Source organism: Pan paniscus, chromosome 5 (genome assembly GCF_029289425.2).
Source record: "Pan paniscus chromosome 5, NHGRI_mPanPan1-v2.0_pri, whole genome shotgun sequence".
In the NCBI taxonomy this organism is placed as follows: domain Eukaryota; kingdom Metazoa; phylum Chordata; class Mammalia; order Primates; family Hominidae; genus Pan; species Pan paniscus.
In genome coordinates this window covers 41,611,940-41,639,723 of record NC_073254.2, presented here as the reverse complement: position 1 = coordinate 41,639,723, position 27,784 = coordinate 41,611,940, and the positions used below count along the sequence as shown (strand labels likewise).

Below are 27,784 nucleotides of genomic sequence, written 5' to 3'. Positions count from 1 at the left end.
AAATTGCAATTTATTGCTATTTCCTGACTACACTCTTTATTTTAGAGGGTCAGTATCTCTGTTGTTTAAGTTAACATAATCTAATGTCAGAAGCAAGATGCAAAGGCTCCAAGCCTTCTTTGGACTGGCGATACTTGAAATTGTGTATGATACTCACCTGAGGCCATTGTGATCTTCACTTGTACAAGTTGTCTTTATGCTGCGAGATAAGTCCTCTCTTGGTTTGAGCTCCCACCTTTTCAGTGAACTCTTACAGTTTGGGGGATCTGCTCTTGTAAAGGACATCCTTTCTGGTGAGTATTCTTTTGGTTTAATTTTTGGTTTGGTTATTTATGCATGAATTTAATCTCATTAGGAAACAAGTTAAGTTGAAAAGACCAACTAGTGAACTAAATCAGTCTCCAAAATATATGTTTTTGGCATTTACCTGTTTATTTTGAAACTCTTTGTAAGAAATGTAAACCTGTAATGATAATCTCTGCTTTGTAAGGATATCTCCCTCTCTGACACCTAAAACACTAGATGCTTTCACAAAGCAAAAGGAGAGACCTAAATCTATCTATCTGTGTAAACTCACCCTTGACCATTTCATTTTGAATGCTTCCTATATATGCTTTTTTTCATCTCAACAAATAGTGGTGTTTAAGTTCTGTACCTTTGAGATTTAAATGTTCTACATTCCTTCACCTAAAAATCATCTTTTTGGAAGTACAAATTTTGGGTGGCCTAACTAACACTTGTTTATGGGCCAATTGAACAGATCATTAAAAGACAGATAGTCTGAAAGAGGGAGTAAAACTATTTGCAAGCCAGGCAAATAACAATTCTTAATGCAAGTTGTAAGTTCTTCCTCTGTCTGTATTTTTCTACGTGTGTGTGTGTGTGTATGTATAATTTTTTTCTACCAAAATTCATAAACCGCTCTACTTAATTGGCTTACAGAGAAAACATAAGTGTTTAAAGTAAGAATTCTCTTAGAAAAACAGAAACTCAATTGCCTTTTGGCTTATGTGATGAAATAATCTTTGGCAGATAAAGCTAGTTTTAAAATTTGTTGGCAAAATAAAAACAAATATTTTCAGAATTGTCAGCATTAATTACAATGTACAGATACAGTTTTTATACCTAAAGTTACTAGTGAAACAAGCTTGCTATTACTGAGATGTATAATGAATGTCTTAAAGCTATAAATCCACTCATAGTTGTGTTTAAGGAGGAACTGAAGCACAATTGTTAAGAACAAGTGAATTAGGTGAATATAAATTGACAAAAGGTTTATAATAAAGTCAGAATTTCAAAAATAATTTAGTGTGACTTGAAATCTTAAAATCATGTTATATTAAATTAAGTAACACTTTACTGATTTAATATTTGAGTCATTTCTAAGGAAAATACTGAAATATCAATTGCTTAACAGAAGTTTAAAATATATGTAATTTGGCATCTTGGTTTCACATGTTATGGAAAAGCTAAACATATTTGGGTCTGTTAATTAAAGGCATAAAAATTATTTTATGAGATGGTGTTCATCTGCAAAATACTAACATGATGCACTTCAAAATGCTTACTAATTTTCACTAGAAATTAAGGTTACTAAGAGTTAATTAATATTAGAGTAATTTAAACTAGAAATAATGAAGGGAAACAAATCTATATGTGAGGGAAGGAAAACACATAAAGAAAGTTATAAGTAAGAGGTTTTGTTTTTGTTAAGGGAAAAAGAGAGTATTTTTTGTCTAAAAGTAGAATGTCTTATTGTTCCAAAAGGAAAAAGAGAAAAAATATAGACAAAAACTGAATAAGATAACTGGATGACAAATTTATAGAAAGTTTGTGGAAGATTAATCTTGTGAAAAGAATTTTATGTGCGACCAAGTTGGCTAAAGTTAAAAGGAAATTATTTATAAATATTTCTGAAAACTTGAGCATTATTATCAAAAGTACAGGAATGGAAAACTTGAAATTTGTCCCCTGTGCTAAAACAACAAGGTTTTCTTTGAGTATTGACCTGCTCTTAATAGAAAATAGTGAAATGTTTTCTCTACCTTTTAGATAACTGGCCTAATAAACCAAGATTTTTTGTTTATCAAGGTAATTTCTTATGCTTTATGCTCTCTTTTATTAGGTCTTTGATTACTTGAGAAAAGTGAGTGAGGTGGGGCCAAGATGGTTGACTAGAAGCAGCTAGTGTGTGCCACTCTCACAAATAGCAGAAAGAGTGGTGAGGTGAGTAGACACTAGCTCTTCAACCGGAACATCCAGGTGGACACATAAGGATCCATCAGTGACATAGTGTGACCTTCGGATCACGGAGAAGAGTGAGACAGATCAACCATTCACCCAGGAGTGGCACAGACCCAGGGGAATCCCCCTACAAGAAAATGGTGAGTTAGTGAGAGTCCCGTGGGATGCATATTTCTGCCACGAACCTTTGAATCCCTAGGCTCAGGAGATAACCCAACTGGGGTCTCCAGACCAAAACAGAGAGCCATGTGGAGTCTGGGTAGAGCTGCTTCTTAGGTAGGTGTGGAGTCCCAGTAGCATTTGTTCCCTGGGTACCCCAAAACCAGGGGCTGCAGCTCCAGCAATTGGGAAGGCCAAGTTTTCTTGCATGCTCCCCAGAAAAGGGGCCAAGTCCATGGGGCTGAGCAGTGATAGACTGCAGACCTCACCACCACTGAACCTTGTAGGATAAGGCCCACTAGCCTGGGATGCTAGTGAGGCCACCCTAGTCCTCCTGAGTTCTCCAGCTGGGAGCAGCTCTACACTTCTCCGGCATGAAGCTCCCAGAGAGAGAGGCAGTCCACCTTTTTGCTGTCTCGCAACCCTCCCTCCTGCTGCTCTCAGGCTTGGGAGGGTGCACAGCAATTAGGGACTATCACAGAACCCCAGCACAGTGCATCTGGTGAACTTAAAAAAATCAACAAGTGAAAAACAAACAATCCCATTTAAACATACACAAAGTACATGAATGGACACTTTCAAAGGAGGGCATACATGTGGCCAGAAAGCATATGACAAAATGCTCAACATCACTAATCATTAGAGAAATGCAAATCAAAACCATAATGAGATACCATCTCACACCAATGAGAATGGCTATTATTAAAAACTCAAAAAATAAGAGATGCTAGTGAGGTTGTGGAGAAAAGGGAATGATTATACAGTGATGGTGGGAATGTAAAGTAGTTCAGCCATTGTGGAAAGCAGTGTGGCAATTTCTCAAAGAACTCAAAGCAGAAGTGCCATTCAATTCATCAATCCTACTATTGAGTATATACCAAAAGAAATACAAATCATTCTACCATAAAGACACATGCACGTGTATGTTCACTGCAGCACTTTTCACAATAGCAAAGACATGGAATCAACCTAAATGCCCATCAGTGGTAGACTGGATGAAGAAAATGTGGTAGATATACAACATGGAATACTATGCAGCCGTAAAAAGAATGAGATCATCTCTTTTCCAGCAACATGGGTGGAGCTGGAGGCCATTATCCTAGAAAACCCAATACCATATGTTCTCACTTATAAGGGGAGCTAAACATTGAGTACATATGGACACAAATGGAACAACAGACACTAGGGCCTACTTTAGAGTGGAGGGAGGAAGGAGGATGAAAATTTAAAAATTACCTACTGGGTACTATGCTTATTATCTGGGTTATGAAATAATCTATACACCAAACCCCGTGACACAAAATTTACCTATATAAATGCGTAAGTAACTCACGTGTGTACCCCTGAACCAGAAATAAAAGTTAAAAAAAAGAGAAAAGTAAGTGTTCTCAGTATTAAAAACCTATGTTTTTGTTGACAATTATGTAAATTTCTACATTTATTTTTTGAAATCTTTTAATTTTCATTTTGGTTACCTGTTATTGTACTCTGACAAAGTGTTTTAAACTGTTTGATGTTTTTGACAAACTTCCCAAAATAATATTTTAAATTAACTCTTTTTGCCCTCAAGTTAATTTTGATATTTCTCATTTGGACCCCTGGAAAGATCAAAGAATGTGTATCTCACATTGTAAAGAGATATATTAAACTAATAAGACTTACTTGATATATTAAATTATATAGGGAGTATTGTCAAATACTAAGTGGTGCTAAACCTTCTTTAAGTTGTATTTCAGAATGTTATTGATATGTGTTACAAAATTATATTAAATTCTTCAAAATCTGATATGTTATCGGTCATAATCTTGGTTATTATCTTCAAGTTTTGTATGCCACAGAAATAAACAAATTTCTTTGTCAATTACATTATTATTATAATAAACTTCATGAGATTTTTAACCATGGCCACTCTAAGTCTGTCATCCACAGGGACTGATTGCTTTCATTCTTTTCTAAAAGCATTTGCAATCAGCTACAATAAAAAATTGCTTCTTCTCTGAAACTGATGATCCATTAAGGTTTAACCCATATACTCCTCTATATACCTCTACAGCCTCCCCAAATCGAGTTGATATATTCCCCTAGCAGTCTGTGCAATGGAGACCAACATTAAATTCTTTTAGATTGTTTTAAATTACATTTTTGAACTTCCAGTTTATTACATACCAAGAGTTCATTACAACCTCCTTGTTTCATAAGTGGAAGCTATGTTAGGGTTGGATGTGGGTGCCATAATTTCTTCAAGGATCCTGGACAGAGACCCACATCAGGATCAGAAACCCTATGAGAGCATTGCAGATCTCATGGCTCAATAATCCTTGAAGATTATAATTTTCATCCTATCAGTTGGACTTTCTGTCACTTTTCCTGCATTAAGTCTCCTGGTATCAAACAGAGCTCTGTGGTGTCACTGACTGAGGAATGGAATAGAGATGTCCACAAGGGGTCTTGATATCATTACTGCACAGAGATGTGAAAGGAGAGACCACTTCCTCACCACCCAGCTACTTCACTTCTCTCCCGGTATCAGCCCTATAGTTGGACCTAGGCTTTCAGAAGTGTAAGTGTGCAAACAAGTTTGGGTTGGACTTTAAGAGGACACTTTGTCATAGAAGAAAATCCAGTATCTCTAAGCTGGTTTTCTTTTCAGGAAAACATCCTGAGGGACCAGTAAGCAGGGAGATCCTTTTTCTAGTTTGCCTGTAGAGTTAGGAAGACAGTTGATTTTTCAGTCTTTCACAGGATGCTTAAACAAAGCTGTGTAATTACATAAGGTGAATCTTTATCTTGCCTAAGAAGATAAAGTGGGATTCTTCACTCCGCCAGGGCAAATTTCCAAGGAGCTCATTTATTCCATGTCTTTCAAACTTTCATGTGATACATTTCTCTTTCACATTGTTGCTGATTTCCAAATAGCTGTCAGCTAGTTTTTTTCTCCCCCTTGCCTATTCTTCACTATTTTGATAGCAAAGCTCATAGAATTAGGGGACTTAGAAGATGCTTTGTAAACATCGCCACAAAGGAACTGCTGAAATGATTCACAGGAAGACTGGTCAGTTGGGAGAAAGATCCTAAAGATGTTACACTGGTTTTCAACAACATGCTTAGAGAATTCTTGAAGCAGATAGGTGTCAACCCAGTGAAAACAACATTTTGATTTTTTTTTTTTAAGTTTATGGTGATTGTGTAGGTTTCTAAAATAAGCAAATATTCAAGTCAAGAGATGTTTTGTTTTTTCTTCTGCCAAGAATGGGGTTAGGGGAGCAAAGACACAATTTGGGAAAGGACATATGTGCTATTATAGGGATCACCTTTAAGTTTCTGGGAAGGAATGGGCACGGGTGAGTAGGTTGGCTCAACATTGTCCTGCACTGCTCATTAGGACCTGAGACATGCAAGGGAAATGTGGGTGACATCAGGGCACCCAGGGCAGAGCCCCACTAACTGCTGTGCTGAGTTTCTGTAGCCTGCCATGTTTCCCTTGGTGAAGTAAATGAAGATCAAGGAGTCATTTTATGATGTCCTGGTGCTGAGAATAATAAATGTCTTGGTACAAACAGATGTAACAATAGTTTTTTTCTGGATTATTATCAGGGTGGTCAGCTCTGGATTAAGCCACCCACATCCAATTTGTACAATAATATTGATACATAGGGCTACACTTATTACTGCTGAAGCATTCTATTTTAATAATTGTGTTTTACTTCTAAAGGTTAAATAAAAGCAAAAAATGGTGCTAAACTATCAAACTGCTCCCCTATTTGTTTTCTCCAGTGTATAACATATATATGTATATATTTTATTTTATTGAAGATGCAGTAGGATACCTGCCATTTAAGAAAATAAATAGAAAATTTAAAATCCCAACAAATGAGAAAAAGAAATTCAGTACCCAAGAATCGGGCTGGTCCAGCACCACCCCGAAGTAGGCTGTGGTTTATGGAGTGAAGAGCCTTGCTCCCTTTACATTCACTCATGCTCCCACACAAGGCTAGCAGTAGAAATGCTTGAATTCTGCTTGGCTTGCCAAGGGGACTCAGAAGTCAACCAAGGGAACTATTTGGCTCCACGAGGAATGGACACCTCAGGATGCTTCCTGAACAGGGCCTAGTCAGGAAGTAGCCTGGATGTGTATAGTCATGGTCACCTCATGAAAACGTGTGGCAGGTGGCTCTCAGGAAAAACACCAAGTCTGGATCATCTGTGTGGCAGCTTTGCCTGGGGAGGTAACAGCTCCAAATTGAAACTGAACTGCATCCTACATGCTTTACCAAAGCAGTGATGAGAGTGATCAGTGCATGTGGTGTGAGTGGTAGGTTTAAAAAAAAGGGAATGTTTTACGCTCAGTGTTTCCTTTGTCTTTGGGCTACTCAATCTGGACAATAGGTAACCATTCTTTTCAAGGAATCAACCCAACTTTGCTGGCTTGGTTTGTGGTTTGTTTCATCCCTAGCTATGAGCATGTTTTGGTCTATAAACTTGGCTTGTCTCATAATACATTCCCTTTCTGTAATTTTTTAAATTTTTTACTTCCATAGGTTTTTGGAGAACATGAGGTATTTGGTTACATGAGTAAGTTCTTTAGTGGTGATTTGTGAGATTTTGGTGCACACATCACCCGAGCAGTATACACTGAACTCAATTTGTAGTCTTTTACCCCTCATGCCTTTCCCACTCTTTCCCTTGAGTCCCCAAAGTCCACTGTATCATTCTTATGCCTTTGCATCTTCATAGCTTAGCTCCCACTTAAGAGTGAGAACATACAATGTTTGGTTTTCCATTCCTGAGATACTTCACTTAGAATAATAGTCTCCAGTCCCATCCAGGTTATTATGAATGCCATTAATTCATTCCTTTTTATGGCTGAGTAGTATTCCATCACATATATGTATTTATGCATATATATATACATATGCATCGCATACACACACACACACATAAATATATACCACAGTTTATTCACTCATTGATTCACGGGCATTTAGGCTGGTTCCACATTTTTGCAATTGCTAATTGTGCTGTTATAAACGTGCATGTGCAAGTATCTTTTTTGTGTAATGACTTCTTTTCCTCTGGGTAGATAACCAGTAAGATTGCTGGATCAAATGGTAGTTCTACTTTTATGAATTGTCCTTGTTTTTCTTTAAAAGTTAATACTTTTGATCACTATAGTTTGTTAGTGTTGGATTGTTTCCACTTTGAAATTTCTAAACTTTTTCCCTTCATAATGTTAAAACAAGTTATGTTAGATGCCCTTTCAACATGAAAGGTTTGCAGTTAAGATATTACATATATTTTATTGTTTATAATAAAAATCTAGACAAAAGAAGTGCCCAGTGTTAATTATAATATTTTGCACCATATCTTTTTTCCCATGATGTGTTAATATCTACAATTTCATTAAATGTTGATGTTATTTTCTATTGAGATTCAGAAGCCTAGGGAGCTATGTGTTCATTTTAGTTATTTTTGTTGTTATTCCCTGAAGCAAAAGACTACATGGCCTTCAGTGCAACAACCTCAGTCCAATTCTGAAGTTTATTATACTTGCTTGCCTCTTGGCTATTTAACTTCTGAGTGCAAATCATTGAACTCCCTAATGAAGTATTGTAGAAAATAAATTAAAATGAATAAAGAAAAATACTTCCTCTTCAAGGAGGTTCATGAAAAGGACTCTAACAAGTATGCTGGAATTTAGATTTCTTATGAGTTTAAGATTATACCACTGGACTGGGAAAGAATTTCCAGAACTCTAATGAAGAAACGATGGCTTCTTAAAACATCTAACCCAGATCAAGTAGAATAAGTTTAATGAATGGGACTAAACAAACTGATGGCAATATTTTCGAGTGACTTTTTGTTTAATATTTTGCTGTTTTTTAAAATTTTTTGTTTTCCAGATTTGAGAAAACTTTTAAAAAGCTATCTATAGCATACAGCAATTTGGTAAAGTATACTTTTATAAATAAAAATGGAAATATTTATTTTTTCTTCCTACCTGAGCCTGCAGTCTTCAGAGAGCTCTTATTGATATTTTTATTTTATGGCAACATAGTTATTTGCATAAATTCAATAAAAATCTATTCTCTTTGTAACAGGATAGAATTAGAAACATTGGTTATATTATAAATGGCTTGACTTGAATGTGATATTTGAGACTATGCATAGGATGCCTAGCTTCAAGGATTCCCAAGCTCACAGTGAGTGAATAAACATTTTTACCTCTTGACAGGCCAGGAACATCAAGATATATTGGAGACCTCAAGAAGAGAGAAATTCATGCAAATTTTTAGATACTGCAGCCAAAGTCTGATGTTCACCCTCCTTTGACCTCTGACCCTTGAAAGGCTTTTAAAACTCTAATCTGAGATTTCTTATCAAAAGTTCCATCAAAATAAACTTAAAAACAGCCCATGTTTCATCCCTTTTCTTGCTACACTGTTGTCAATAATCATGCCAAGTTTAATGAGACTAAACTTATTCAGCAGACAAATTAGTCTTACTCTGATTATCCTTAGTAGAAATAGGGATGATTGTACAGAGAAAAATTATGTTTCTGAAGAAAAACTGCAGTACACCTGTTATTAGATTGTAGTTTTCTTTGTTGTTTTCAAGTTTTTGTCATCTATCTCTAAATTAGACAGGGCACTTAATTATTCTAATTTCCTCCAACATCTGGCTACGATTCTCCAACTAAGAACATAAACTGCCTTGTTCCTAAAGTCCTATAAGTTGGAGCCAGAAAACTCCATGTAAATGTCAAGAGAGAAATCTCATGGCTATTGTGTGGGCTACAAAGAGAATTGACTAAAATGCCCCATGCTATACCCAGGAACATTCAAACTACAAACCAGAGTAAGAAGTTGATGACATCACAGTGTGGAAAGCTTTTCCCAAGACATTGTAACAAAACTGGACTCTTGTCCTTCTTATTTTTTTTTTTCTTGCTTATGCTACATTTTTCACTTGGCAGAATAACGCTGTGGTTATAATTTCACATTCAGTAGCTTCCGTAACTGAATGAAGTTTTGGATCTGTCGTGTCAAACCCACATCTTTACATGACCTAAGGGATCCTTTAGTCCACCCAGGGGGTAACTGTGGCAACATCCCTAATGACTTATTTGCCACCTTGGGTTTCATTGCAGGCTTCACTGCAAAGGCTATTGCCGCCCAGCAGTGCTCATTAAAGTATCTTGCTGAGTAGCCGTAGATAACACAACAGAACAGGATGAGATAACTCTCAATTATCTACTGGTTGAACAAGAATGTCTGTGCCATTGCTAATAACTACATGCTGTGCCTGAATATATTTCTCTGGGGAAGTCAAGACCTAATTGCATAAAATAGCAAGACAGGCTTTATGGCTACAACAGATCTCACTCAGTCTCACATAGACTTTTGATTCATTAGTTGGCTGCCTTTGGGTCCATGTTCATAGACAATATTATCATGTTACTATTAATTTTGTACCACATCATTCTTTTTAAACTTTTTATCTGTTTCCTGTCCAACCTCTGCAGAAATGATGCATCTAACAGAATAACACTGGTCCAGAACTTCCAAATGGTAGTCAATGCCTATGGAACTGACAAAATTGAACTTAGCAATGAACTCCAGGCAGATTTATCCTGAGAGCCACTCCTTCTGAACCTCTTTGTTTCTTAAATGTGACTAAAAGGGTTTTGACATCCGCTCTTAGTTGCTGGCCATTCGTCTCTGATGCAGGATCAGACTAACTAGGAAAGGTCCACTCCAGCACCAAGAAACAATCAAAACCTAACTATAGGCTGATTAATCAGCAATGCTTTCAGAAAAAAGTCTTGGTCAAAAGGGGGAAATGTTAAAGTTACCAGCAAAGAAGTTGACTCACTTAAGTCAAACCACAACAAAATGGAGCTGGGAGAGTATAAAAGAAGACCGTTCATGCATGGATGTCTCTAAAAGAATTATTGCAAGGACTCTCTGAAAACTACAAAAATTTTAGATACGACGTTTCTATGAAGACATCTTCCCAGCAATAGCCAGTATCACCAGTGAGTATTTGTCCACACCAGCAATAAGCTTCTGGGGCCAAAGAGGTTTATTTTAAAATAACTTACATGAACTTCACCATTTCTTTTCTTTATTTCTTCTTCTTCTTCAAAAAACAAACAAAAGGGATATATTTGCAGAACATGCAGGTTTGTATGTGCAGTTTATTTTAAAATAACTTACATGAACTTCACCTTTTATTTCTTTATTTCTTCTTCAAAAAAAACAAACAAAAGGGATATATGTGCAGAACTGCAGGTATACGTATGCCATGGTGGTTTGCTACACTTTTCAACCTATCATCTAAGTTCCCTCCCCTCACCCCCCCGACCTCCAACAGGCCCCAGTGTGTGTTGTTTCCTTCTCTGTGTCCATTTGTTCTCAATATTTGAATCCCACTTATGAGTAAGAACATGCGGTATTTGGTTTTCTGATCCTGTGTTAGTTTGCTGAGGATGATGGCTTCCAGTTTCATCCATGTTTCTGTAAAGGACATGCTCTCATTCCTTTTTATACCTGCATAGTATTCCATGGTGTATATGTACCACATTTTCTTTATCCAGTCTATCAGTGATGGGCATTTGGGTTGGGTCCATGTCTTTGCTATTGTAAATAGTGCTGCAATAAATATATATATGTATGTTCCCTTATAGTAGAATGATTTATATTCTTTGGGTATATACCTAGTAATGGGATTGCTGGGTCAAATGGTATTTCTAGTTCTAGATCCTTGAGGAATGCCCATACTGTCTTCCACGATGGTTGAATTAATTAACTTTCCCACCAACAGTGTAAGAGCGTTCCCATTTCTCCACATCCTCTCCAGTATTTATTGTTTCCTGACTTGTTAATAATCTCCATTCTAATTGGCGTGAAATGGCATCTCATTGTGGTTTTGATTTGCATTTCTCTGGTGATCAGTAATGTTGAGCCTCTTTCATATGTTTTTTGGCCACGTAAATGTCTTTTTTTGAGACGTGTCTGTTCATATCCTTTGCCCACTTTTTGATGGCGTTGTCTTTCTCTTGTAAACATGTTTAAGTCCCTTGTAAATTCTGGATATTAGATCATTGTCAGATGGGTAGATTGCAAAAATTTTCTCCCAGTCTGTAGGTTGCTTGTTCACTTTGATGATAGTTTTTTTTTTTTTTTTTTTTTGCTGTGCAGAAGCTCTTTAGTTTAATTAGATCCCATTGTCAATTTTGGCTTTTGTTGCAATTGCTTTTGGCATTTTTGTCATGAAGTCTTTGCCCACCATGCCTATGTCCTGAATGTTGTTGCCTAGGTTTTCTTCTAGGGTTTTTATGGTTTGGGGTTTTACATTTAAGTCTTTAATCCATCTTGAGTTAATTTTTGTATAAGGTGTAAAGAAGGGGTCAAGTTTCAGTTTCCTGTATATGGCTAGCCAGATTTCCCACATTATTACTGAATATGAGATCCTTTCCCATTGCTTGTTTTTGTCAAAGATCAGGTGGTTGTAGACGTGTGGTGTATTTCTGAGGTCTATGTTCACCTTCATTGGTCTATATGTCTGTTTTGGTACCAGTTCCATGCTGTTTTGGTTACTGAGGCCCTGTAGTAATGAAGTCAGGTAGTGTGATGCCTCCAGTTTTGTTCTTTATGCTTAGGATTGTCTTGGCTATATGGGGTCTTCTTTGATTCCATATGAAATTTAAAATTGGTTTTTCTAATTCTGTGAAGAATGCCAATGGTAGTTTGATGGGGAACTTCACCTTTTACCCTTTAAAAAGCTTTGGCTCCCCCAGCTTTTTCAAATGTGCCTATGGTTCACTACGGTACGCATATCCCAAATTGCAGTTCACTGCTCTTCCCAGATAAACTATTTTGAAAAGTCAGTCTCTCTGCTGTTTATTTTAATAATTTTTAATAGAAGTACATCTTTCTTAAAAGCATAGCAAAAATTTTAAGTACATTCACAATAATAATAATTAGGAAACAAATGATCATTGCTTTGTTTTTAAGAATTATGAATTTCTTTAATTTTTCAAGTTGAAATATAGAATATGTTTTATTTAGTTACCAATTTATTTCTGTGTTTTTCATGAAACAATTTACTTTGGTAAGAAATTTCAAGGAATCTGTGGCATAAATACATATTTGGTCAATGTTCCTTGACCCAAAGTATTAAGGCTGGGTTGTATTTAATTCAGTGACTAAGTAATTTAGTCAGGTTATTCAATAAATTAATGAGGTAATCATCTATAAATTGTTATAATCTGTAAATCTATAAATCATATGTAAAATTTTATTATAAAAAGCAAATGAGTCTTTCTAACAATAGCTAGTTCCAACAATAAAATAACTTCACTTTTAGTTAGGAAGCCCGTATTACATTTCTAAATATTGAAGTCTGTGCAGTAGTTAATGAACTTTTAGTCAATTATTGAGAAAAAAACTTTTAGTACAGTAGAAGATATAAAAAACATGATTGAGCTCAATTTCTCTTTTTTAAAAAATCACTGATTTCTTGGTCAAACTTTTGCTTCTTTTGGAACTTTTGAACTTTGTGGATATGTGAAATGGCACTCTGAAACTTCTAGTAGACTCAAATTGAGGTAACTTTCTTGCTCACAACAATTTTATGTCCAGTTTCTAATATAAGCCATTATTTCTTTTTTTTTTTTTAATTTTTTTTTTATTATACTTTAAGTTTTAGGGTACATGTGCACATTGTGCAGGTTAGTTACATATGTATACATGTGTCATGCTGGTGCACTGCACCCACTAACTCGTCATCTAGCATTAGGTATATCTCCCAATGCTATCCCTCCCCCCTCCCCCCTCCCCACCACAGTCCCCAGAGTATGCTATTCCCCTTCCTGTGTCCATGTGATCTCATTGTTCAATTCCCACCTATGAGTGAGAATATGCGGTGTTTGGTTTTTTGTTATTTCTAACACATGCCATGGTTCCATGTTTGAACTAATGTTAATACCACCTGCCCCTACATGACTCAGTCTGAGCACATCCCTGGGCCACATCAAGCACCATGGCAGATTAATCATTCCTTATGGTTTTAACAGGCAAGCTGGGGAAAAAAAATAACTGTCTCCTCCAACTTTGGTTATGAGTGAGTTTCTTACCTTTTAATGGTGAAAAATAAACTTATCTGTCATAGGAGAAAATAACATTACACTCATATGGAAGCAGAGGTGAGAAGTGAAGCCTTAGTCACTATGGAGTCCTGTCCCTGGTTCCACTTGCCAGGACCCTTGAGCTGTTCTGCTTCCTAGAGAGCATCCTTTGAATCTTGATGTCTCCAGTATCTTCCAGTTACTACTCATTTAGCCTTAAGGTCTTTTAGTTAGAAGTGTTGGCAATTGAAAGAGCTCTGACTAAAAATGCTACTCTATCAAACCAGTTAATTTCATTTAAATTTTAATTTAGTTGGCATAATTAGGTAGCAGACCTAGTGACTTCAAAAATGTAGAGAATCAGCACCAGATTATAACATGACCAAAAAAGCATCATCCTATAGTTACTTATAAGTTACAAAAGAAATTTAGAAGTGCAAAAACTTGAATCACAAATGTAATTTAGTTTCAGAAATAATAGGACAACTTGGCATGTACCTTCTGATGTGTGATAAATAACACACCACTTGAAAAGTATTCCATAAAAATGTTTAACCTAAGGGTGGTTATACCTCTAAACCTAATATCCAGTGTGCAAGAAATGCAGGAACACATGGCAAGTTACTCCACAGCAGCAGGAAATTATCAAACAAATACAGGATGTAGAACATTCTACGCAATAATAACTGACCTGAACTTCAAAAAGTCCATCTTAGTTTAAAAAGTGGTGAGATTGTTATAGATAAAAAGACAAAATGATATGATGACTTACCAAACAAATGTAAAATATGAAATTGATGAGGTACTATTTTTTAGAAGTATATAAGGGAGAATTGTGAAGAACTAGGAAAAGGTGGATGTAGAGAACACATTAGATATTATGGAATTAGTATAAAATTTTCATAGTTGTTAAAATGATTATTGTCAGTGTTTTCACAGTTTGGGATACTGAAAAGACTCATAAGACTCTGTAGAGCATATGCACACGAGGCTTTTACTACAGCAGCAGAGGATGATGGAGTAGAAGAAAGCAAGGGCAGGCAAGCACCATAGACTCTGGCAAACATTTCAGGTGCTTCTATCCACGGTTGTAAGGGTGTGTGTGTGTGTGTGTGTGTGTGTGGTGTGGTGTGTGTGTGTGTTGTATTGTGTGTGTTGTGTGTTGTGTATGTGTGTTTGCATAGGACATACTTCATCTCTGAAATACAATCCATCAAGATTTTGTGAGGAATTTTGACTTAGAAGCAAGGTCTCCCAAATTTCCAGGTGAACCTTTTGTCAGGCTGCATGCCTGGTTATACCAGGTGTAAGCCATCAATACATAAACTAGCCACAGGAGTTTCAAACTTTAAACAGACTGTATTTAATCTCGCCCTCATTTTGGCCAGGAATCAGTACCTGGCCAAAACATCATCAGATGTTCTGGGAGATAATTATAGAGCTGTCTCAGTCCAGCAGTAAAAAATAAATCTTACCCATTGGCACTGTGGGAGAATGCCCTAATTTATTGGAATTTCATGCTGAAATGTTTTGGGCGAAAATATTCAGATATCCATGATTCTACCTATCTAAAGAGATATTTAGTGAAATGAGTAATATATGGTAATATGTTAGCAATTACTAAATATAGGTGGATATTATATTAATCTTGTGTGAAATATTCTTTTAAATTTTCATTATGTCTGAAAAATCTTCACAATAAAAATAAGGAAAATCAATAAAGACTCCTGCTAAGTTGTTCTGTGATCTTAGTACAGGACATTATTTTAAAATTCTTCAAAAGAAAATATTTTGGTATTTAATAGATTACATATTTATATGAGATCTTAGCAACCTCACATATTTCAAATTCTCTTTTCTAGATACAATAATGCTGCAGTGTACATACACACATATTATATATATAATATACAATGTCTAAATTTTTGTACAATGTGAATATATATGAATGTAATATTCATATGTAATATTAATATATATATTATATAGTCATATTCTAAAGTTCAGGTATTAAATTGAGTCAAATCTGTTTACCATTCCTCCCTCTCTCCCTCCTTCCCTCCCTCTCTTTTTTCCTTCCTTCCTTCTTTCCTTTCTTCCTTCCTTCCTTCTCCCCTTCCTTCTTTCCTCCTTGCTTCCTTCCTTCCCTCTTTGCTTCCTTCTTTCCTTCCTTCTTTTTGTTAATTTAGTCATACTGCAGACAGTTACTTTGTGCCAAATACTGGACAATGTTCATAGAGACAATGAAGAATAAAAAATTGTCCCTGGCCTCTGCCAAGCTTACCACTTGATGGAAGTTATTTCCAATTTAATTGATGGAATGTAAAGAAACCTGGCTTTTTTAGATGAGGTATCATACTTTTAGTAACAAAATCAGATGATATGTATTTTTTAAACAAATTTAAAAATAAAGAGCATAATGTTTTCACATATATGTGCTGTTCAAGCCCAACATTTGTTACCTGAAACTCCTGAGATTGGAATTTATAACAGATCATATGCTCAGAAACACTCATAGAGTTTGGGATAGAACTCATGATAAAATACATATTTCCATTATATATCCTCAGTGTATTTGGAGAATAAAACTCTCAGTAGTTCAAAGGTTATCAAATAAGTTTTCACCAACAAATGATTTTAGGTCAGATTAGAATTTAATATCAAAAAGCTTAAAATAAAGAAAACCTTTGAGTTGTTGAAGGCAATGGTTGGAGAAGGATGTCAATATATTTGATTTATAATCTATCAAGATTATCCATTTTAAAAACTTGTTACAAGGATTACAACGAGAAAAGGCAGAGCTAATAACTGGGTCACTAAATTCAGTAAAGGGATTCAGGCTAGGCTTCTCAGGGAAAGCTTTATTTGAGCTATTATCAGAAGGATGAATAGAAGTTAATTGTCTTGTATAAATTTTAAACAATTTCGTAGATATGCAGATTTCACGTTTACCTAACTTTTTTTCATCAATTTTATCATGCATATGGAGTGTGATCACTAATTATTACTACTAAAATCTATTTCTAATAAAGTTAACATTTAGATATCTGAATGTCTGTCTCTTGAGCACATTTAATCGTACAGTTGACTTGGTATTTTCACTTTTTATCCTGCATAAGTAGAACAATTACTAAGACCAAGGTAATGCTTAGCAAAAGAAATTGGCAATATCCTCAGAAGCATATTCATAGCTGTGGTCCAACAATATGATATTGTCCACACAAAGGGCCATCTCCCTGAAATGTAGTTAAAATGTACGTTTGTGTACAGATGAGTTTGAACAAAATAATACAAAAAGAAAACTTTACAGAATAGATAGGATATTGGACATCTGGAGAAAGTGTTATTTGCAGAAAACATTAAAATCCAAAAGAGATAAAAAAATCTTTTTTTCAAAACAGAGCTAGTTAATTATTGTTCCTTGTGTTGAAGCTCATTAAAAAGTTTCTTAAATTATCATAAAAAATTCACATTGTAAGTTAAAATTTATTTTTATGTGTAAGATAGATTTTTCTGCATAATTTTCTAAGACAAAACTGGAAGTCATCTTTATACAATTATATGTTCAGTAATTTATGAAGATAATAGAAAAATAATAAAAACAGAAGTACTTCAAACTGTATTTAAAATAATAGTTTCAGAAGGATACCATCTGGAGTAGATTGTAACTGAGGTATGCTGTCAAAAATATAGCCACTAATTCATCGAAAAATTTTATCCATTCATTAGAAAATATTTATTGAATTTCTTCTCCCTACTAGTCACTGTGTTGGCATCAGACATACAATTATGAGGAGGGAGAAATGGCCCCACTGTATTGAACATAGATGAGAAAATAAACACACACATCAATAAAATTATTTCCAATTGTGAAAAGTGTTTCACAGGAAAGCAACAAGAAAAAGGGCCTCAGAAAATAAGTAGTGAAGATCCACGTAGAATAGGGAAGACTTCTGTGAGGGAGTGCCATTTAAACAGAACCTTGAATTATAAGAAGAGGTTACTAAAGAGAAGATGGAGAAAAGACTTTGAAAGCATATGCACCATTCCCGAAACAGTGTAAGCCAGCAACATTTTGAGGAATTAAGAGCAGTTTTGCTTGCCATAATGAGCTAGTGATTTGAGAAAATTAAGAGATAAAAATAGAGAAATTATACATGGCCTTATAGGTTGAGATAAAGACTTTGATTGTATTCTGTGTGACATGGAGATCCATTGAATAATTTTAAAAGGAGAAGAAATATGGCCAAATTTCCACTACAGTAGAATCTGCTGGGAAAAAATAAAAGTGAATAAGGGATGCGGGAAGTGGAAGCAGGGAGAATATTTTTGGAGACTGATTTTCCTCAGATATCAGTTACTATCCCCAAGTTTTCTCATTCCAGTAGTGATGTCATCGTTGCCAATTACTGAAGCCAGGAAGTTAGGAATCATCAGTCTTTTTATTTTGAATTAATGTGACAGTAGTAGAGAGAGAGAAAAAAGTAGGCATGCTGTATGTTATTTAGAGGATAAGATCTATAGATTTGAAATTGATTTGGCATAAACCCACAGGAAAGTGAAGAATCAAGCATGTATTCTAAGCTTCTGGCTTGGGCAAGTGAGCAATCAGCAACGTCAGCCCTGTGACTTACTAGATTTTTACTGAGGTATACTTTGTAATGTAATAGCTGTGAGAAACTGAATATCATTGAAATTTAGAAAAGGTTATGACAATGTCATTGGGTTAATAAACAGGCTTTTCTTACAAAGATTTGTAAAAAATGAGAGGCCCTAGAAATTTGCTGTGTATATTATGCATAAAAATATCACCTCAAGTAAATTCGTTTGGAAAAGAAACTCAAAGCAAGGCCAGACAAAGAAAACAAAAAGAAAAGAAAAGAAAGGGAAAGGACAAGGAAGAAAAGGCAAGAAAAAATAAGACAGACAAAAAATTGGAAAAATATGACAGAGAGAGCAAGAATTGTATATATCATAATTTTAAAATATTTTAAATTTAAAAAATTACTTTTTGACTTTTTTTTAATTCAAGAAGACCCTGGATATAAGTCCATCAGTATATAAATAATTGCTAAGAACTGGGACTAAATTTTAAATAAACTACACTGTTGAAAAAGCCAATATTTTCAAGAAAATTGACCAAAAGGTATCCTTGTCTTCATTTCCACTGACATCTTATGACTGCCATATTTTTTCAGCTATGGCTCTTTTTCTACCAATGGCATGTCACAAAAATGTGTGAACCTCTGGTCACTATAATTATTCATACCAATATTGCATAATTTTACCTCAGAATGTTTTTTCCAACTACATTCTTTTTCCAGGGGCATTTATACTCAATGTTTTTTCCAGGGGCATTTACATTCTGAATACTGTGCCTCAAAGTCAAACTGGTTAGCATTACAATCTTGTCTGGTATTATATATGCATTTGTTAATGTACAAATTGACCTTGTAAATAGAATATATTTGTCAGGAGTTTTAGGTCTTGTGTTCTCAACACCTAACAATAGATACTTGTTGAATAAATTATGAAAGGGAAAAATATTTTTTAAGAAATTTTGAAAACTTAAAAAGGAAACAAAGGTGTCACAATGGAAACAAAATTTCACTTTTTTTCCTCTGAGTTTAGAGTAAATCTCAGATTCAAACACATCTAAGGATGTACAATTATCAATTATGTAATTCCAAGGGAAAGTAATTTGTACTTACAGGTTAGATACGCTAATTAATTCACTTAATTCTACTCATTTGCTTTAAAAAAAAAAAGAGGCTGTCAGAAATAATACATCACAGTAAAACCTCCTATCCAACAAGAAAAGATTGTATTTGGGAAAACATTTTCATAGACCTAAATTTAGTAATGCTTCCAACTTACATTTCACCAGTTAAGCTTCCCATTAGAAAATGTGTTTGTATGACACCAGTTCCACTTGCATTTTTTCCCACAGGTTTCCCAGCAGACGTTTACAGTCCTTTAGTGATGTTATAGCCAGAATTGTATTAGGTAATAATATAAAATCCCTAAATTTTATGTACAAACCTTCACTGATATTTTTTAGTTATCATGAAAGAATCCTTGTATTTATTTCTATTCTAATTCTCCTCATGTCGTTGGTATTTTATATGTATTCATTGTAAACATGTGTTGAATGTTCTAAATTTATACAAGCAAAACAATGTACATATTCTAGCGCTTAATATTTTCCCTCTCCCCGTTTTTTTTCCATGGCTTTCTCTTTCTTTCACTATTGCAAACTCTGACCCTGAGAGGCAAGAGTCATGACCATTTAGTAAGATGTATCGTTGAGTATCATAAAATAGTTGGATAGTCTGCTATTTTTTTATAGTAGCAAAAATAGAATGTTCATATGCTTGCCCATGATTTTTATACATTTTTAAATTTGTCTACCACCATGCCTAAATTTACCAAATTAAGTCCATGTATATAAAACATTTGCACAAATGTTACTCAACTTGTCTGAAATAAAAATACATGTATTTTGCAATTTAGAGCACATGACACTAAAAATGTATAGCTCCGTTAACTCACCTTTTGAACAAATTTCAGCAAGAAATTTCAGAATGAATATTAAAAAATTAAGAAATATTCTAATATATAGTAGCTGAAAAGTTTACAGAAGTAAAGAAGAAAGACACAAATTAGTAGATTCTGAAGAATTATCTATATGAACCCATAACTATTCTCTTTATTTTGGATATTCTATTGTTTCCTTATAATTTGTTTATAAGTTTCCTTATAAATAAACAAATTATAAGGAAACAATGGAATATCCAAAACAGAATATGCAAGCCGATTAACAATTCCCATTTTTACCAACAAAAATATTGAAAGTCAGAAAATTGTGGAATATCTTTGAAAGGCTAATAAATGATAATGGCAAATCTAGAATTTTATGTCAAGTAGATTTAGAATTCAAGAGCAGATCAAAATAGAGACATCTTCAGACAATCCAAAAACTGAGGGTTTACTAGCAAGACTAGTAACTTTTACAGTATATACTATAGAATAAAGGATAATTAACTGGATGTAAATTCCAAAATATTACAAGAAGAAAGGATGTGAAAAAATATATATAAGCAATCACAATTTTATTTAACAAGCACACCAACAATATGTGATTTGTGGGAATAAGAAAAACAACGTAAATATAAAATAACGAACAATTTGTAGCAAATATTTTTAAACAATTGCAATTAAAGATTTTTATTTAACAAACACACCAACAATATGTGATTTGTGGGAATAAGAAAAACAACGTAAATATAAAATAATGAACAATTTGTAGCAAATATTTTTAAATAATTGCAATTAAAGAGCCCTAAGACTTTGTATTGTTTGGGCTTGGTGTTAATAAACTTTATATTTTATGTTAATAATGTTTATTAGAATATCAAAATTGCCTAGCAAAAGAAAACTGATAATGTGAATAATTTCCAAAATAAAAGAGATAAGTTACAAAAAATGTTAAAGTAAACAAATGCAAAACAAGGCAAAAAAAAATCAAAGTGAGAAAGACCAGCAAAGTGAATAAAAGGAAGAAAATATGACTTTAAATATAAAAAAATAAATAAATGAAAACCTAAAAAATAACATGCAAGTTGCCAAAAGAAAACAATTTACTTGACTGAATAAAGGTCGTTAAAGGATTTCTTCAGCTGGTGAGCACCAGGCAAACCTGAAGACTAGGTGGTTCCAGACTGAAGTAGGATCAGGCTTCTAACAGAAGAAGAGGAAGTTGAGTATGCCTCGTTTAGGCTGGACAGATATTTTCTGCTTTAACTGAGGTTGAGTTTAGGTTTTTGGGTTCTTTTCTGTTTGTTTTTGTTTTATCTGTTTATGTTCCACTTTCAGAGTCTCATTATCCATCAGAACAATATTATATGAGAACAATCTTTGCAGTTGATGGGCTAACCACGTTCCCTGGGTGGGGCAGGGGAAGTAGACAAGAATAAGAATGAAGTGGATGTAAAGGAAGAAGGCAAGGGGCGGGGGATTATTACCCTCTAGTATGTTTGTTTTAATCACTTGACACAGTTACTAGTTTTCAAATTTACTAAATATTTTATATGATTCAAATCATTAACTGAGAAATTTATTTCAAATTCAGTGCTCTTTGCAAAGTACTGGCTAGATGTTGGAATCCAAAAATGAACTGTGAAAAAAGGCCCGTGTCCTCAGGAACTTATGTTCAGAAGAAATGGAAAAACAAAATTAAATAAGTGGATAAATACATGTGTGTTGTTTTACTAAGACCTTATTTATTAAATATTTTGCTAAGCCTATAATATTAAACAAGCTATTTATATATCTCTATATAACAATGGTTCTAGAGTCAGGAGGTTAACCTTGTGGATTCCTCAGTGACCTTGAGTAATCACTCAACCAAAATACATTTGTATTTAAATACGAACATACGTTCGAACATTATGTTGTTACCCTAGCCACTTCACAAAATATGTTCGAACAATAGGTTGTTACCCTAGCCACTTCACAAAATAGTTGAAAAACACATTGATAGATGTGTTTATCTATAGATAAACAGATAGATAGATAGATAATTTGATGACTCTATAAATCTGGTAAATGAATTAGAAATATTATAAAAGGTTTTTCTGAGAGGATACCATCGAGCAAAAAGAAAATGACTAGCATTTGACACTATGTAACTTTAAATCTATATTTCAGGGATCTCTGTCACTTTCTTGAGGAATTGAATCACCTATTCCTACCTACAGCATGAAAATGAGTTGAATCTCCAGGTTATAGCATTTGAAGGCATGCCTGAGAGGAGCAGATTCAAAAATCAACAGGTGGTTGATGTTTTCTGTGGGGAGCATTCCTACCTCAATCCTGCTGCTGTGACTCATTCCTAAACAGCTTTGGGGTCTACAGTCCCCCTTGGTACCTGCTGGGAATTTGTTCCAGGACCACTACCAATCCTACCACCATCATCCCTTCATAGCAAAAGCCAGAGATGCTCAAGTTTCTTATATAAAATGGGCTAGTATTTGCATATAACTTACACACACCCTCTTGTATACTTTATATCATTTCCAGATTACTTACATTAATAGTACTGAATACAATATAAATGCTATGCACATAATTGTTACAAGGATTGTTTTTTATTTGCATTGTTTTATTGTCGTATTTCTTTTTAAAAATTATTTTTGGTATTTCTTTTAACAAATATGTTTGATTCATGGTTAGTTAAATCCACCCACAATGGGGGTATGGAGGGTCAACTGTATTCAGGAATTTGCATTAACAGACTTAAGAGCCTAGTAGATTCTTTGCTTAAATGAACTCTGTGCAGACACAGCATTCAACATTTCTATTTTGATACTTTAAGCAGACTGCAGTGTTTGACTAGCTATTTCAGTAATATGCAATAATCTTTACAAAATAGACATAGGTGTTCTGTGACCCCAAATTCTCTGAAACTCTAAACTCAATTATTGGCTCTATAGTGGTGTTTCTGATCAGATTACAAGATGAAGGAAGCAATGCAACTTGGCCTTATGTAATGAAAAATATTGCTATCTCTCCACTGATTATTTTGGATGATGGGAGAGCTGTATAGCCATATAACTAAAGAGGAATCCTTTCAGGAACTACTCTGAAGTACTTTAAGAGATGGAGTTGCTGAAGAAAAAAGATTGAAAACAATTGGCTTAGCTGTTCGGAGCGTGGCAAGAATGTAACTATAATCTGTCATTGTGTGGGCAGACAAATTGCCTGAAAATTGAATAAATTGGAAATCACTGGAAGGCAGCTATTTTGTCCTTGAGTGCATTAGATATCTTGGAAAAATGTTATTAAATGGTGAACAATTGCTATCGAAAAGTTTCTAGTTGTTTGGAATATAGAGTTACATAAAGTCAAGATTCTATTATTATTCTAATAATAGATAAAATCCGAATGTAAAGAAAATGTTTCCTATGAAATATGTAATTTAATTCTTCTCAGAGCAATACTTCAAACAATTATTTGATTAGCCTGTGTTTGTGAATGTATATAAAGTAAGCAATAACCTTATTTTCTCCTCTTTGTAATTTAATTCATTAGAAATTGAGAATCTCAGACTTCTCTCCAGCCCTATTAAATCTGCATCTTCATTTCCAGGTCACTCATATACTGTTTAACTTTGAGAAGCACTGCTGTATATTGTCTTGAGAGTCCACACTATGAAATAAATTGGCCCTTATTTACTACTCAATTGAAATTCTTCAAAGACTTTCTTAAAGTTTCTAAATAAGTCCCAGTTAGTGGAAATGAACTGAATTTAGTTTAATTTTTTTTATGATGCATTGCTGTCCAAAAGAAGAAAGCTTATTTCTGCCAACTTCTTCTTATCCTCAACTTCCAACCACTGTCACGTCTGTCTTCTTTCTTTTTAATATTTTCAGGTGAATTAGAGGTTTGTCAACCGTAAGAATGAAATATATGGTTTATGGCCTATTTTTATGTAACTGGTCATTCTGAGATCTGGAAAATACTACCTGTGTTTATCTGCAACTAAAATCTAGACACCTGAGCCTACACTGCATAGCGACACAGGTCACTAGAAAAACGCAAGCAATTTAGACATGCTTTTAATATAGAACAGTTGCATTTTGTTTCTATTCATGTCTATCGCTTTCTCTTTTTTATTCTAAATTGCTTTATTATATTCTATATTTAATATTCTATCATTAATATGTCAATAACAGTCAATAATAATTGAGGACTCAGGTTTTGTCAATACACTGATTTATAATTAGTACAATATGTTATGAGTTTCCTTCGCACATTAATATTATCAGCTCTTCATTTTTTGTTGTTCACAATGTATCTTCAACTACCTTTTTATTTTTAGGCAATGTACGTATTACAATTTAAGAATAACATCTTCTTTGTTAAATATTTATTTCCCCCCCTTTTCAGAAAATTAGATGGTTTACACTTATTGTTAGAAATAATATAAAGCTTTTCTGGTTTTGTGCTTCTAAATAATATTAATATATTCTTTTGTAATTACAAAAACTCCTTGTTTTTGTTTTGTAATTACTTTCTCAATAAAATAGAGCTGCAAATATTTTGTTCCTCTAAATATTTCAAATAAATAATTTTCATTTATAATAAAAAATATAAAACATGCCAATCAAAGAATTTATTATTTCAAAAAATATGTCATTCACCAATTTGCTTTTAAATTTGTGAATACAGTCTCATTTTATTTTAATACTTTAATCATAGATCTTAACTTTTTTATAATTAATTTTAATTTGTATTTAACATGGTAATAATATTTTCACTTAATTTTATATTGTTGGGTTAGTAGTCACTGTTAGTACACATAACTATTTTACTTTTTCAACATATAATTTTCATTAATCTTATTCAGATAAAGTTCATTTTCACTATTTTTCTTCAATTGGAAATATTTCATATTTTAAAGACTTCCATTCCTAACAAATGTGGAATACAACATTTTTAGCTCAAAATATTTTTCAAAACAAAACATAATTTTTCCAGTCTTCACATATAAAACTAAAGCAACAATCTCAAGTCTATCCAGACATTTTATACTTCAGAAACGAAAATATTAATCTTTTGTGTTTATGACGGATGTTTTTCTTAAAATTTTAGTTAAAAATATTTGTAGAAGATTTTTGTAGTAATATAGTCAGAAAATTAGTCTGCATTTTTATCTACAAATTAAACAGTATTTTAAAAATTAGTTCAGGAAATTTTATTTTATATTGTATTTTAGTCTGTATTTGAATGATATTGAAATTCTTAGATTTTCACTTTAGATATGGGAACTCAGGTGCTTAATTCTATCCTCTTTAATTTTATATCTGTGATTTCTTCTGCTTTGTTTTCAGTTCTATTTTTTTCCTGCACTGCAAAAGAGTTTCTAAAGATTGTATTTAATATTACAAGCTTCATTTAGTGCTCTATCATTTGGCATTTACATTTTTACATAGTTTTAAAATTATATCTATTTCTTTGTATTTTTAATCTAATTTTATACAATTTTAAAAATCATGCACCTCTAATATCTATTGACTAGGTTTAGCTTTCATTTCAGAGATAACATTAATAGTGAAAAAATATTATCTTAAATGCAAAGATATTCAGTATTTAAAAACTGATCAATGACATTCACCAAATTATCACAGGGACAAAAACATAAAATGATCATCTGTAGAGATGCAGAAAAATAATTTGACAAAATTCAGCACTGATTTATAAGAATTATCAGCAAAATAAGAATAGAAATGAAAATTGACCAACAACCAGAAATGACAGCAACAACAAAATACCAAGTCAGTAAAGATGGAGAGAAATAGGGAAGCAGTGAAGGTAGATGTCATTTCTGTTTTTAGTGGTGGAATACAAGGTGTTCTTGTGCTTAAAGGTCATGTTCTTGTGATAAAACGCACTGCAGAGACAACATAGTTTAATTGGCTGAGGCAGGTGACTCCCTTTAAGCATCAGGGTGGAACAAACTACACGACAAAATGTAATTTTAAAAACCACTCTCATTCAAATGTAATAATATCAAAGCACCCTTAACTCATTAATGAGTGAAATAATGAGTGTCATGGTCTGAATTGTGTTCCCCTCCCCAAACCCGTATGTTCAAGCCTTAAACCCTAGTTATACACATAAGGTAAATGAAACCTTACTTGGACACAAAGTTTTTGCAGATGTAATCAAGCTAAAATTATGTCTTTAGGTGGGACTTAAAATAACATGGGTTATCTTTATAAGAAGAGGGAACAGAAACAGATAGGATGTGGAGAGGACCATGTGAAGACAGAAGCTGAGACTGAAAAGGATTTATGTATTAATATTAACAGAAGCCAAGGAACACCATCTGAAGTTCTGATGGCAACATCAGAAGCTAAGAGAAAGGCATGGAAAAGATTCTCACCTAGAGCATCCAGAGGAGAGGTTGGTCCTGCAGACACCTTGTTTTCTGACTTCTGGCCTCCGCAACTGTGAGAGAAGAAATTTCTGTTGCTTAAAGACACACAGCTTGTGCTACTTTATTATAGTAGCCCAAGGTAACTAATATAGATGACAAAATTGGTTCCAAGGGTGTTTGAGGAACTGGATCTTTATAGGCATTATTTTCATAATACTGCATTAAGCTACGATAACTGGATTAGATTCAAAATTGGATAATGCCCTAAAATGCAATAAAGCTATAATTTTGAGATAAAATTTTAATAGCTTTATGAGATATAATTAACATCTGGTATACTGCACATTTTTGAGGTGTGAAATTTTTAAACATTAACATACGTATATATTTGTAAAACTATCACACTATAAAGGGATCTCAATCCAGTACTAATCTGGTTTTATTACCATATATCAGCTTTTATTTTCTACAATTATATATCAGTAGAATTATAGAGTATGAACTCTTTTTGTCTTTTTTCCTTAAGCATAATATTTTTGAGATTCAACAATTTCTTGCATGTTTAAGTAGCACTTTTTTTATTGTTACATATTATTTCATTTCATAGACATACCACTATAATTTATTTACTAAACTCTTGACCAGAGGTTCTCAAATGAGGGACATTTTACCTGCCAGGGGACATTTCCAATGTTTGGGGACACTTTTGGTTATCAGAGTTTTGTGGAGGAGGGGATAGAGTGTGCACAGGCCAGGGTTGCACAAAGGATAGCTCCCCACAACAAAGAATTAAGCCACTTCAACAGCTAATAGTGCTGAACTTGAGAACGCCGCTCTTGGTGGACAGTTGCGTGGTGTCTGTTTTTGACAATAATGAATACAGGTACTTGTGCAAGCCTTTTTATAGACTTATGCTTTTCTCCCCCCTAGGATAAATGCCTAGGGGTGGAATTGGTACATGTAAGGTAGATTTAGTTATCCAAAGTAGCTGTACTGTGTTACACTCCCACCGTCAATGTATGCAAACTCTAGATTCTGGTTTCTTGACATCTATGCCAAATATTGGTAACACAATTTTTAAAATAGTAGCTTTTCTAGTAGATGTGTATAATTATCTCATTTTATTTTTTATTACTAACGATATTAAGAAATTTTTCATTTGCTTATTTGCTATTATATCATTTTTGTGTAGCATCTGTTGGTTTTTATTGTTCTCTTGTTTCTATGTTGTACATTATATTTATATATTCTTGCTCTTATTCATAATAAATAGTATATATAATTGTGTAATTAAAAATAAACATTAAAGT

The 27,784-nt window shown here is 33.7% G+C and overlaps 1 long non-coding RNA gene across 4 annotated transcripts in view; it reads right to left on the bottom strand.

Moving 5' to 3' along the window:
• The window catches only part of LOC129397933 (uncharacterized), a 170,443-nt gene that overhangs the window by 131,696 nt on the left and 10,963 nt on the right, over nucleotides 1–27,784 (bottom strand). For all 4 annotated transcript variants that reach the window (XR_010112394.1, XR_010112395.1, XR_010112396.1 and 1 more), the window contains exon 2: nucleotides 26,481–26,545. This is a non-coding gene — a long non-coding RNA (uncharacterized LOC129397933). The remainder of the gene's footprint in view (nucleotides 1–26,480; nucleotides 26,546–27,784) is intronic.